Source organism: Panthera leo, chromosome B3 (genome assembly GCF_018350215.1).
Source record: "Panthera leo isolate Ple1 chromosome B3, P.leo_Ple1_pat1.1, whole genome shotgun sequence".
Lineage (NCBI taxonomy): Eukaryota > Metazoa > Chordata > Mammalia > Carnivora > Felidae > Panthera > Panthera leo.
This window is the reverse complement of record NC_056684.1, coordinates 78,993,230-79,004,299: the sequence shown is the minus strand read 5'-3', so window position 1 is coordinate 79,004,299 and position 11,070 is coordinate 78,993,230. Positions and strand designations below refer to the sequence as shown.

The window sequence follows — 11,070 nt, the reverse complement described above, 5'->3', positions numbered from 1 at the left end:
CCTTTAAAAAGTTTCCCAAATTGACACTCTGTATCTCAGGTATGCTAGTTTAGACTAAACCAGAAAAAAGCCTATCAAGTAAGTTGTAATTATTTCTTGTCCACTTTAAGAGTCATATATAAGCTTATGTTGGGTCCTTTAAATTCTAGTTGTTGTTTCTGAGAATTTTATTGTTTCGTAAGCACTCAGCTGGAGTTAATGCACTTGAAATTACCAAGCCAGTTTCTGTTTTTGTTTGTTTGCTTGTTTTGTTTTTTGTGTTTTGTGTTTTGTGTTTTCTTTTTGTTTTTGTTTTTCCTAGTTGGCCATTCTGATTATTTATTCATAAAGGCTATTGACCCTAATCATTGACATCATGTTCCTGTTCCAGTGGTCCATTTTGTTCATTTTGCTAAAGGACAAGCCTAACAACATAAGAATATGGGAGAGTTTTCACCCAGAGTCTAAGTCATTAATTGGAAACCAGAAAACTTTGGGCTTCTCACCAATACTATTAAATCAATATTTATCAAAAATTTATTGAAAAAAAGTATAAAATCTGGGATACTATTAAAATCATAGCCGGGGTGCTCAAAGATGGATGTGCAAGTCATAGACCATATTTCTAAAGGTTTTATTGCCTCCTAGAGGGACCAAACAAGTAACTAAGCAGTGACAAATCAATGCAAATACGTTAAACAGTGTTAAGACAAACATAGGTGAGAAATCATAGTAGGGAGTGAGAACAACTAGGGCTACTGACCAGGAATAACCAGTGTGGTGGAGAGGAAATTAAATTATAGCATTAAAAGAAAGTGAGGATTTCTATAAGAAAGAGTGGAATCTGGGGAGGCAGGTGAAAGTGAGAGATATGTCAAGGACAAAAACAGAGAGATAGGAAAGTTAAGAGCTTCAGAAAATAATGATTACAGTTGACCCTTGAACAACTCAGGAATTAGGGGCACTGACACTGTGTGTAGTCAAAAATTTACATGCAACTTTGGACTCCCCCCAAATTTAACTACCAATAATAGCCTACTGTTGACCAGAAGCCTTACTGATAACATAAACAGTTGATTAACACATATTTAAAAAAATTTTTAACGTTTTTATTTATTTTTGAGATAGAGAGAGACAGAGTATGAGCAGGGGAGGGGCAGAGAGAGGGGGAGACACAGAATTTGAAGTGTGCTCCAGGCTCTGAGCTGTCAGCACAGAGCCTGTCACAGGGCTCAAACTCATGGAGTGTGAGATCATGACCTGAGCTGACATTGGACGCTCGACTGAGCCACCCAGCGCCCCTAAAAATTTTTTTTAACGTTTATTTATTTTTGAGAGAGAGAAAGAGAGAGAGAGAGCGTGAGCAAGCGCACAAGCGGGGCAGGGGCAGAGAGGGAGAGGGAGAGGCAGAATCTGAAGCAGCTGTCAGCACAGAGCCTGATGTGGTGTTTGAACTCACAAGCTGTGAAATAATGACCTGAGCCAAAGTTGGCTGCTTTACTGACTGGGCCATCCAGGCGCCCCAACACATATTTTTATGTTGTATGTATTATATACTGTATCTTTACAATAAGGAAGCTAGAGAAAATAGAATGTTATTAAGAAAATCATAAGGAAAAGAAAATGCATTTACAGTACTGTAAAAAATCCATGTATAAGTGGACCCAAGAAGTTCAAGTCTGTGTTGCTCAAGGATCAACTGTAATTTCATTTCGATTGCTTCCTGGGTTGTCAGTGGGGAAACGGCTGGAGCAAAAGTTGGAAGATGGGGTCGGATCACACTGAAGTGCCCTAGGAGACAGGGTGAAAATTTGGTTTTCATTTGATTTTGATAATGAGAAAGGATTACTTAAGAATACTTACACTGGCATGTAGATTGTATCTAAGTATAGATAAAACTGAAGTAAGGTTACCCAGTAGGAGGTCACTGACTTAGTGGTATACTGTTGACCTTGTGTGAGAAGGAGTCTCCTTAAGCAAAATAAAATAACTCAAGTCAAACATTAGAAGGCATTTGAATCTAATGAAAATTTTTACTAACCCTTGATTCATTTTTTCTTTTTCTAGACATAAAATACTGATTGAAAACTTTCCCTAATGCCTAATTTTATACTAGCTTTCTATTCCAAAGATAATGATTAATGACAATAATAATTTCTTATAGGTCACAATGCTTATGCTTAAAATGTTTTCATATTAATAGGCCATAAGTAAAAAAATAAAATTAGTATTTGGCCCCTAAACTGTAATCATCCCTCAACCCATCACTTCTCCTCATGTGGTCCTCCTCCTCCTCAAGCATTTTTTCTGTTTGCGGGTTCAAAGGCATTATTATTATTACTTTTTTTTTTTTTTGCCTTAGCAAAAGGACTAATACAGTGTGTTTTCCCATACAAAAACAACTTTTTTTTTTTATTCTTCACCGCTTTCTACCATTCCTTCAGTGTCTTCCTTCCTTCCTTCCTTCCCCTCTCCATTTCCTTTTCACACTCTTCCCACTCTCTTGCATACAGAGAAAGTAAGGACAAAATATAAAATATATTTATTTTATATCTCCTAATCAATTTCTTTCATTATGCTCTAGTATTTTTTGGACCATAATTCTTTGCTTTTGTATTAACTTTTATGATTAATCTAAGAGCAATTTCTAAAATTTAACATATTATATTTGATACCTTTTTAAATATTTCTAATATATATGTATATATGTATCGTATAATAAGCTATATTTTTCTTTTAACACACAAAAAATTATTTTTTTAATGTTTTTTTGAGAGAGAGAGAGAGACAGAGCATGAGTGAGGGAGGGGTAGAGAGAGAAAGAGGGAGACACAGAATCTGAAGCAGGCTGCAGGCTCTGAGCTGTTAGCACAGAGCCCGATGTGGGGCTTGAACTCACAAACTGGGAGATCATGACCTGAGCTGAAGTGGATGCTTAACTGACCGAGCCACCCAGGTGCCCCTCTTTTTTAACATTTTAAAATATAGGATTGTCAGATAAAATACAGGATACTCAGCCAAATTTGAATTTCAGATAACAACAAATAACTATTTTGTATAAGTGTGCTCCAAATATTGTGCAGAGAATACTTATGCTAAAAATTATTTCCTATTTATCTGAAACTCAAATTTAACTGGTGTTCTGTATGTTTTGTTTTGTTTTTGCTAAATCTGACAACTCTTTTTATTATCTAAATGCAAAATAATTACTCTCCTTTCAATGAGATGATTTTTAGGTCTAAGCAGCTAAGCTCAGTGAGGCATTACTACAGGTATTTGGCAGAACTTTGCCAGGTGGAAATAACACATGGAAATACTTTTTAAAACAGCTTAGCCAATGTAAACAGTTCTTGATGTCAGCTAACAATTAAGGAATTGTAGCTTTCTTAATAAAATTAAGCCGGATCTCACTAAACAAGAGTAAATATTTCTTTTTAAAAATTTTTTATTTTATTTATTTTGAGAGATAGCAGGAGTGGGGGACGGGCAGACAGAGAGGGAGATAATGAATCCCAAACAGGCTCTGTACTGTCAGAATAGAGCTCAACACGGAGCTCCATCTTGCAAACAGTAAGATCATGACCTGAGATGAAATCAAGTGTCAGATGCTTAACCCACTGAACCACTCAGGTGCCCTACTAAATATTTCTTGAGATAAAATATAAAAAAAAGTTTGTCAACCTTATTCTACCTCCTAAAATCCTTTAGAGAATTTTATTATTTTCCCTAAACTCTGGGAGCCATTGATTCAAAACATTTCATTGCTTTTAGATAATTTAGTTCTGGAACTGTATGTTGGTTTATTTTCTAGCTTGCAGAAACATAAAAATGACTTTAAGGTAGTTTTTATCAACATGGGGTTATCTTTGCTTACCTGATTACTCCCAAGGTAAGTCGATCTACATTTTCCATTGAGACAGAATTTCTATTATATCCTGAATGGACTATCTCCAAGATAATATATGATATAAATTATAAAAATAATGTAGATTGACTTCTACTTAAAAAAAATAAATTAGAAAGATAAATTAGACAAACTATTCCCTGAATAAAACTAAAAACCCTGGAAATTATATATAAACAAACATAAGGACATTCTGAAAAGGGAAGAGAGAAAGGCACACCACCTAGGGATGTTATGCCCCAGAATGAGTTCCCTAGGTTTTCTTTTTGCTTCATGTACCCCAGACTTGGAGATGAAGAAGTTGGTAAGTGAGAAATACCAATAGGTACAGACACAAAAAGCTCCAACAAAAGCCAGTTCTCTGGCCAAAGGACAGGAATTGGGGCAATCTAGCAAAACAAAATTTATGGAAAGTAACTGCTTTGCTTTACCAAAACACTGTAGGAAAACAAAAAAAAAAAAACAAACAAACCTGTGGACCATCCTCTACTCACAATAGCGAAGGTTAGGTGAAGAGCCTAGGATTCTACCCTCTCTCGAGGCTATAAGGAGTCTCCTCAAATCTCTCACTGGGGTGGTATCAGAGAAGGTTGAGTAGAGAGCGGAAGCTTTCATCCTCTACCAGGAAGTAATGAGCCCTCCCAACACCACCCCACCTGCCTCTACTGCTACCCCATGATATCAACAGATACCACCTAGAGAGCCTGAACTCAGACCCTTATGTAGCTTTAATGAGATGCCAGTCCCCTTCCCAGCTAGGGTGGTGTCTTCCCACTCTCTTCTCCTAATCCCTGTGGTGTCAGTAATGAAGCAGTCCTACCCTCCCAGGCAGAGACTCATCAGTGGAGGCAAAATAGATGCAAAGCAAGCAGAAGTAAGAAAAAAATAAAGAACAGAAATCAATGACATTGAAGGAAATGCAGCAGAGGAAATATCCATGAAATAAAGAGTTGGTTGTTTGTGAAGATTAATAAAGTTGAAATCTCTAGCGTATAAGTCCAGTAAATCTTACAAGAAAAAAAAAGAGAGACAACACAAAATATCAGCATCAGGAATGAAATGGGGATACCTCTACAGATCCTGCAGACAACGAATGAGTAATAAGGGAATACTATGCACAGATGTAAAAACTGGGGCACTGGACACATGTAAGAGCTCCCCTGAGAGATGCTGGCACTCAGGAACATGGCAGAGGGAGAGTTCAAAGATCATGCCCACCCTCTGCGGTCTTAGGAAAGGATTACAGTCAGCCTTTAGATGTGTTTAATTATAATCCTGCATAATTCAGGCTGCAGCTATGATGATAAGCTAATAGACTTCTTTCCCAGAAAGACTGAGCTTTAGGTCTGTTGCCTCTTGCTGTGCCCTGGCAGTAATAGCTACTGAAGAAATTTCTCCATTAATTACATGGGACCCATGAACCCCACTGGCCACCAGAGTCAAGCAATGTAAAGATATCTCCTGGCATCAACTCTCTTCTGGAAGATACTGGTGATCTGGAGTGAGGCAGAGAAAGAGTGCAGAGACAATGTTCACTAACCTCCCTTCTCTAAGAGAACTTCTGTAGACCTCTATAAGTGTGCCAAATCAAAACCCTGCTCAGGCCTGGGGTGCCTGGGTAGCTCAGTTGGTTGAGTGTCCAACTTCTGCTCACGTCATGATCTCACGATTCGTGAGTTTGAATCCCACATCGGGCTCTGTGCTGGCAGCTCAGAGCCTGGAGCCTGCTTTGGATTCTGTGTCTCCCTCTCTCTCTGTCCCTCCTCAATTCGAGCTCTCTCTCTCTCTCTCTCTCTCAAACATAAACAAACATTAAAACAAAACAAAACAAATAAACAAAACAAAAAATCCTGCTCAGGCCAAAGCTCCTAGACAAGCAAATAGTCCTCTTTCTCAGGAAGCCTGGGGTGTGTTTCAGTGTGTTGTCTATGCAGTGCCCTGGGAGTGGTAGTCTGCCAAGAACTGTCTGATTGTTACAGTCTCATGGGATCCAGGAAAGCAGGGCCCCCTGACCTCCAGAATCAGGCAATCAAGGGGGTGTTCACTGGGTAGCCACTGCAAAAATTGGGTGACCAGACTTGTGTAGAGTCCTTGGCCCCATCCTGGAGCTCTGGAATGTGGCAATGGAAGAGCACCAAGATGGCACTCACTGGCTAGAAGAGGCAGATGTGGGATGAAAAGATGGCACTCACCATAAAAGGAAAAAAAGAAAAGAAATAAAAGACATTTAAAAAATCGTGCCCTGTGGCTTTTGGCAGAGGGAGATCAGAAATATGGTGCCGACCAGCGTCCTTCCCCAGACAGCATCCCAGCAGGCCCCTGTCCCTCAGACCAATGCTTTAAGATTAGTAAATGAGCCTCTTTCATGTAAACACTGGACACTTTTCAAAGGACTCCTTCTTCCCTGAGGCGTAGGGCCAGTGAGCCTGTACGTGGGCCCTTTAAGGGCCGTCCCTCAGTTCACCATAGACCATGGGTCTCTGGGATGCAAGCCCTGTTGGTCTTCAAAGCCAGACGTTTTTAAGGCTCTTCTCTCAGGTACTGGTCTTAAAAGTTGGGGTGCCCGTTGTGGGGTATCAGCCTTTTGCTCTTAGGAAGAAGCTCAGGGTTTTGAGTTTCCTGCTGATTATGGGTCGCTGCACTAGGGGTGGGGTTTGTGGTGAGATTGTGCCTCAGCCTTTCCTGCTTGCTTTGATGTGGTATCCCTCCCCTTTGCTCAATATGAAGGGATTGCTCTGCCAGTTTTTGGATTTTTTTTCCGGAGAAAGTTGTTCCATATACAGCTGTAGATTTGGTGTGTGCATGGAAAGAGGTGAGCTCAGGATCTTCCTAAGTCACCATCTTGAACCAGAACCTCTAAAATCTTAATAGTAAAAAAAAAAAACAAAACAGAGCATCAAAATCAACAAACTTATGGGAACCAAGTTAAAGTGAGAGATGATACCGGACTCCTTATTTCAGACGTTTATTTTCCTCTACCTGAATACTTTTGAAATCTTTAAAACTCAAAGTAAAGCCATTGTGTTTCCACTTTTGTGACTTTCATGCTCAGCTGAATTGATTTGGAGGCTGATCTCTATTTAATTGAGGCTATTTGGGGTGGAGTTTAGTAGTTTGCATTGAGAGAAGAGCATTTATTACATGTTTAATGTGGTGAGGTAGAACATTCTTTATGGATCATTTCAAGGAATAAATATACTTGCTTTTCACAAAAGTCATTCAGGTCTTTACGTTTTGAGAAGATTCCAAGTTTTCTTTCCTTGAATGTACATAAGTTAGGCACAGAAACAGACATTTGTTTTTAGTTTCCTTTGTTGTTAACTAGCTTTCCAACTTTTTTCGAAACAACTTGATTCAGGATTGATTACAGGTGACCACAGAGATGCTAAAAGAACATATGAAATCCTGAGAAATCTAGTAAGGTGTCACATGCCTTTTGCTTGTCTATCTTTGTTTACTTTCAACTAGTATTAATTTCGAGTGGAAATAGGTTAAAGATGTAATTATTTTAAAGATCTAGGAATGAGTGAAATTTATAGGACCACTCTCCTTTTGCTCTGTAAATTTTGCCAGTGATATGCCTACTAAGAGCAACTCCATGCTTTGGTGATTGAACTGGTGGCTGATTACAAGTGATTTTCATGACTCATCTCTGAGTTTCCTCTGATGTTTTCCTTTAGTTTTTCTTCTCAGATATGATATAAAGAAGATAAAGCAATAGAACTAAAATAAAATAGAAGGCAGCTGGGTTGTTCAAGTGTCAGAATTAGCTCATTTGCTGTGAATATTATATGACAACATTTGCTTAGGTATCACTTCAAAAGTCAAACTGAGTCACATGTTGAGTATATGGGACTAGTGACAGTAGCATGGTTTCTTAAAGAGCCTACAGTTAATGCCCATATTTCAAATAGAAATATGCTGAAAACTTTACTTACAAAATAAAGTTCTCTTTTGTAAAACTACATATTCTCTTTTTTTGTTTGTTTTCATATTAAGGCTTTTAATCAGAGCTTTTGGTGTATCAGGATCCAGAATGTTTGAACAAGTGAGTGAAAAACATGTCAAGGCTTGGCAAAAAGATGGTTGAATTTGGATGTGACTTCTTGAGAAAAATCATTTTTTCATTTTGGAATCAGAAATGGTCATGTTTCTAATATCTTGGTGTGCTCAGACACTGAGGCCAACTTTTGAACTATGTGCTTCCGATTTTAAACTGTCCTTTACTATGGCAGTTATCATAAAGACAAGACCTGTTTTCTCATCCTCATCCTCTCAAATGTGTTCTCTCTATGAAATACGTGTTTTTCAAGATAAGGGCTATTTGAATGTATTGTTTATTTCTGCTTGTTGGTGTACCTAAGCCAGTATCTCCTTGTTACCTAAAATAATAGTACCATGTGAAGCCTTTAGATATAATTTGGGAGAACATTCAAAGGATAAGATTATATTTATAAGAATCCTATAACCTTAAATTTGTAAGAAACTCCAGAGCTCTCTTAAAAGCAGGGAGTTTAAATATTGGATGACAGTAAATGTAGAAGCCCAAATCTATCCCTCAATTATTCACTAAAATAATCTCCAAACTTTAAAACAACCAGAGCATAAAAAAGAAGAAGTGGAGTTAATTTGTTAAGAAAAGAGAACTGAGTGGGCATTAATTGATCTCAAGAACACTGGTGACATAAGTAGTTTCTACTTCCATTAAGGAAATGATGAATACCATGTAATTTGTCATCCAAACTTGGATAATTTTGAAAGGAATGGGGCCTATTAATAATTAAATGTTAAAAAATAGGCAAATAGCAGGATATATAGTCACCCTAAGAATGATTCCTTTATTCACCAATTTAACAGGCACTCTGCTAAGTACCTGGGGAAAAAATGAAGACACCATCTCTGTCCTCAAAAAGATCAAGGCCACAAGGGTGGAATATATATGCTCTTATTAGGAATTAAGATAAAGCTTTTTAGGGAGCACAGATGTGCAGTTTCCGTCTGTTACTAAGGAGGCAAAAAGATTCTGTTAAGCCCTTAAAAATCCATAGGGTTGAGAATAATGAACTCTCACTCCCATTTGACAGGTAAGAAAAGTGTGACTCCTGCTACTCAACTAGTTAACAGCAGATATGAGGCTCAAGTATATGATCCTTGAGTTCCACTCTAGAACTTGCCATCCCACTATGTTATTCTCATGGGAGTTACCAGAAGGAAAGGGACATAAAAAAATGCTAGAGATTTGCTTTACATTTCTTTGGAGACAAAGGATAGCACAAAGCTTCTTTGTGATTGAGTATCCTTGTTATGAAGAGAAGAGCTAACCAAGCCCACCTATTCACTTTTAACCATATGACTCTTAAATCCTACTTCCCAGTCTTTTAATGCTTTGAGATATCTAGTATGTGTTTTTTTGTTTTTTTGTTTTCTTATTTTTTTAAGAAGACCCTTTATTTTCTTTGCAAGTTACTCATGACAAGGAATTGCAATTTATATATTCCACTACTAGGATAACTGAGCCTTTTTCTGCACCGCATTCTAAATGGAATGTCATTATATCCAAGTATAGCAAAAGCAGGTCCTACTGTGTATACATATCAACTCCACCACAATCCATTATGAAAACATTTTTCAGAAAATGCTTTATTATATTGTAGAAACATACTTATTATCTGTTAGCTGGATATTGTGCTAGTCCATAATACTGGGAATGAGCCTGCCTGCATGTAGACATATACTCATTTAGGCCCAAGTTACATTGTAGAACTATTCCACCATTCATTATTTCTGTAATGCTACTCATTTCATTATTCATTTGGTTGATGTTTTGATTCGATTCACCAGATATGACCGTCGAATCTATCAAACAAACGTGAATACCTCAAACTTCTTTTTAATATTGTTCCTTGTTTTTATTTTAGGATAAACATGTTTATTTGTTCAGCGTATTTATTTTGAAGATGAGATTTTAATGATAGAAAATGGTAATTGTAAAAGAAGTAATAAAATGCACTGTCTCTGAGGCAGAAAGCACAGTACTTAGCACAAGACAATGGCCTACATTCTCTGACTGACAGGTGGATATCACATTAGATGAAAATGATAAGCATTTTAGGGAACTGAAGAATAACTTCCTCTTGACAGCACCCTGACCCTTGACCTATGGCCTAACTCTTGTTAGCTTCACTAACACAGGGTAATTGTCACAGGTGTAGGATAAAAGACATCTCTACAGAAGCTACCAACAGTCTGAGATTTATTTCTTTGGATGACCACAGATGTACGGCTGAGATAAAACCGTAAGTTCAGACCTTCTCAGACCTATAAGGACACGAATATGTATCCACGAGAAAGCAAAATTCCAAATACAATGAGTTTTCTTTACTGTTTAGCTTGAAGATCACTGTTGTAACAGGGAGGGTATGTGCATCAGGGCAAAGGGATGGTAAATATGTTACTGTTTTTATCCTGAAAGTATGTTTCATACATAATTGTGACACAGATGTAATAAAGAATGCTCTATACACAATAGACTCCCCAAATTTTTATAATTATTAGTAAACTCTTACTATGTCATACTTTAGAAGTGTGTCCTATTCTGAAATGATTCTTTTGTATTTATATGCTAATCACCTCCTTCCAAAGAAATCAGTTCTTTGAGCTTTATTTAAATGTTCTCTGAAGGTAGTAGCTGTAAGAGTACTTACGGATGATGTGATAACAATTGTGATTTCTCATGAAAGTTAATGCCTCCTCCTGTAAGAAAATATATTGTATTCTCCTTTTTTAGCAACACAAGTAAGAAATTCAGAAAACACAGTGAAGCACAATGAGTTATGCAAATCCATGTTATAATAGAAGAATATTACAAGGGAAAACCAAATGACTGTAACATCCATTAAAGTGAAGTCAATATAGTCATATACCCATGTTTTAACAAAACGACAGAAGAATGACTATTCCTGGTAAAATGAAAATGACTTCACATTTCATTAAAATGGAGTCAAAGCAGCAACCTGGCAGTGTTTTCAAAACGTTTTATCATGAGGGAAACGAAGTCAACTTTTCAAACACTTGGCACAATAAAGTGGTGTGTTTCATTATTCTGTTTATTTAGAGGTGTAATACTAGAATCATCCAAATGTTTGTTACTCAATAGGAAGGAGCCATAACAATTTCCTAACCATAAT

At 37.3% G+C, this 11,070-nt stretch overlaps 1 long non-coding RNA gene across 1 annotated transcript in view; it reads right to left on the bottom strand.

Annotated features, from left to right (window-relative positions):
- Positions 1-1,632: 1,632 nt before the first annotated feature.
- Positions 1,633-11,070, bottom strand: part of LOC122221294 — a 13,372-nt gene continuing 3,934 nt past the window's right edge. The window contains exons 2-3 of the long non-coding RNA XR_006203142.1: positions 10,588-10,636; positions 1,633-1,770 (exon numbers count right to left, since the gene is read on the bottom strand). This is a non-coding gene — a long non-coding RNA (uncharacterized LOC122221294). The remainder of the gene's footprint in view (positions 1,771-10,587; positions 10,637-11,070) is intronic.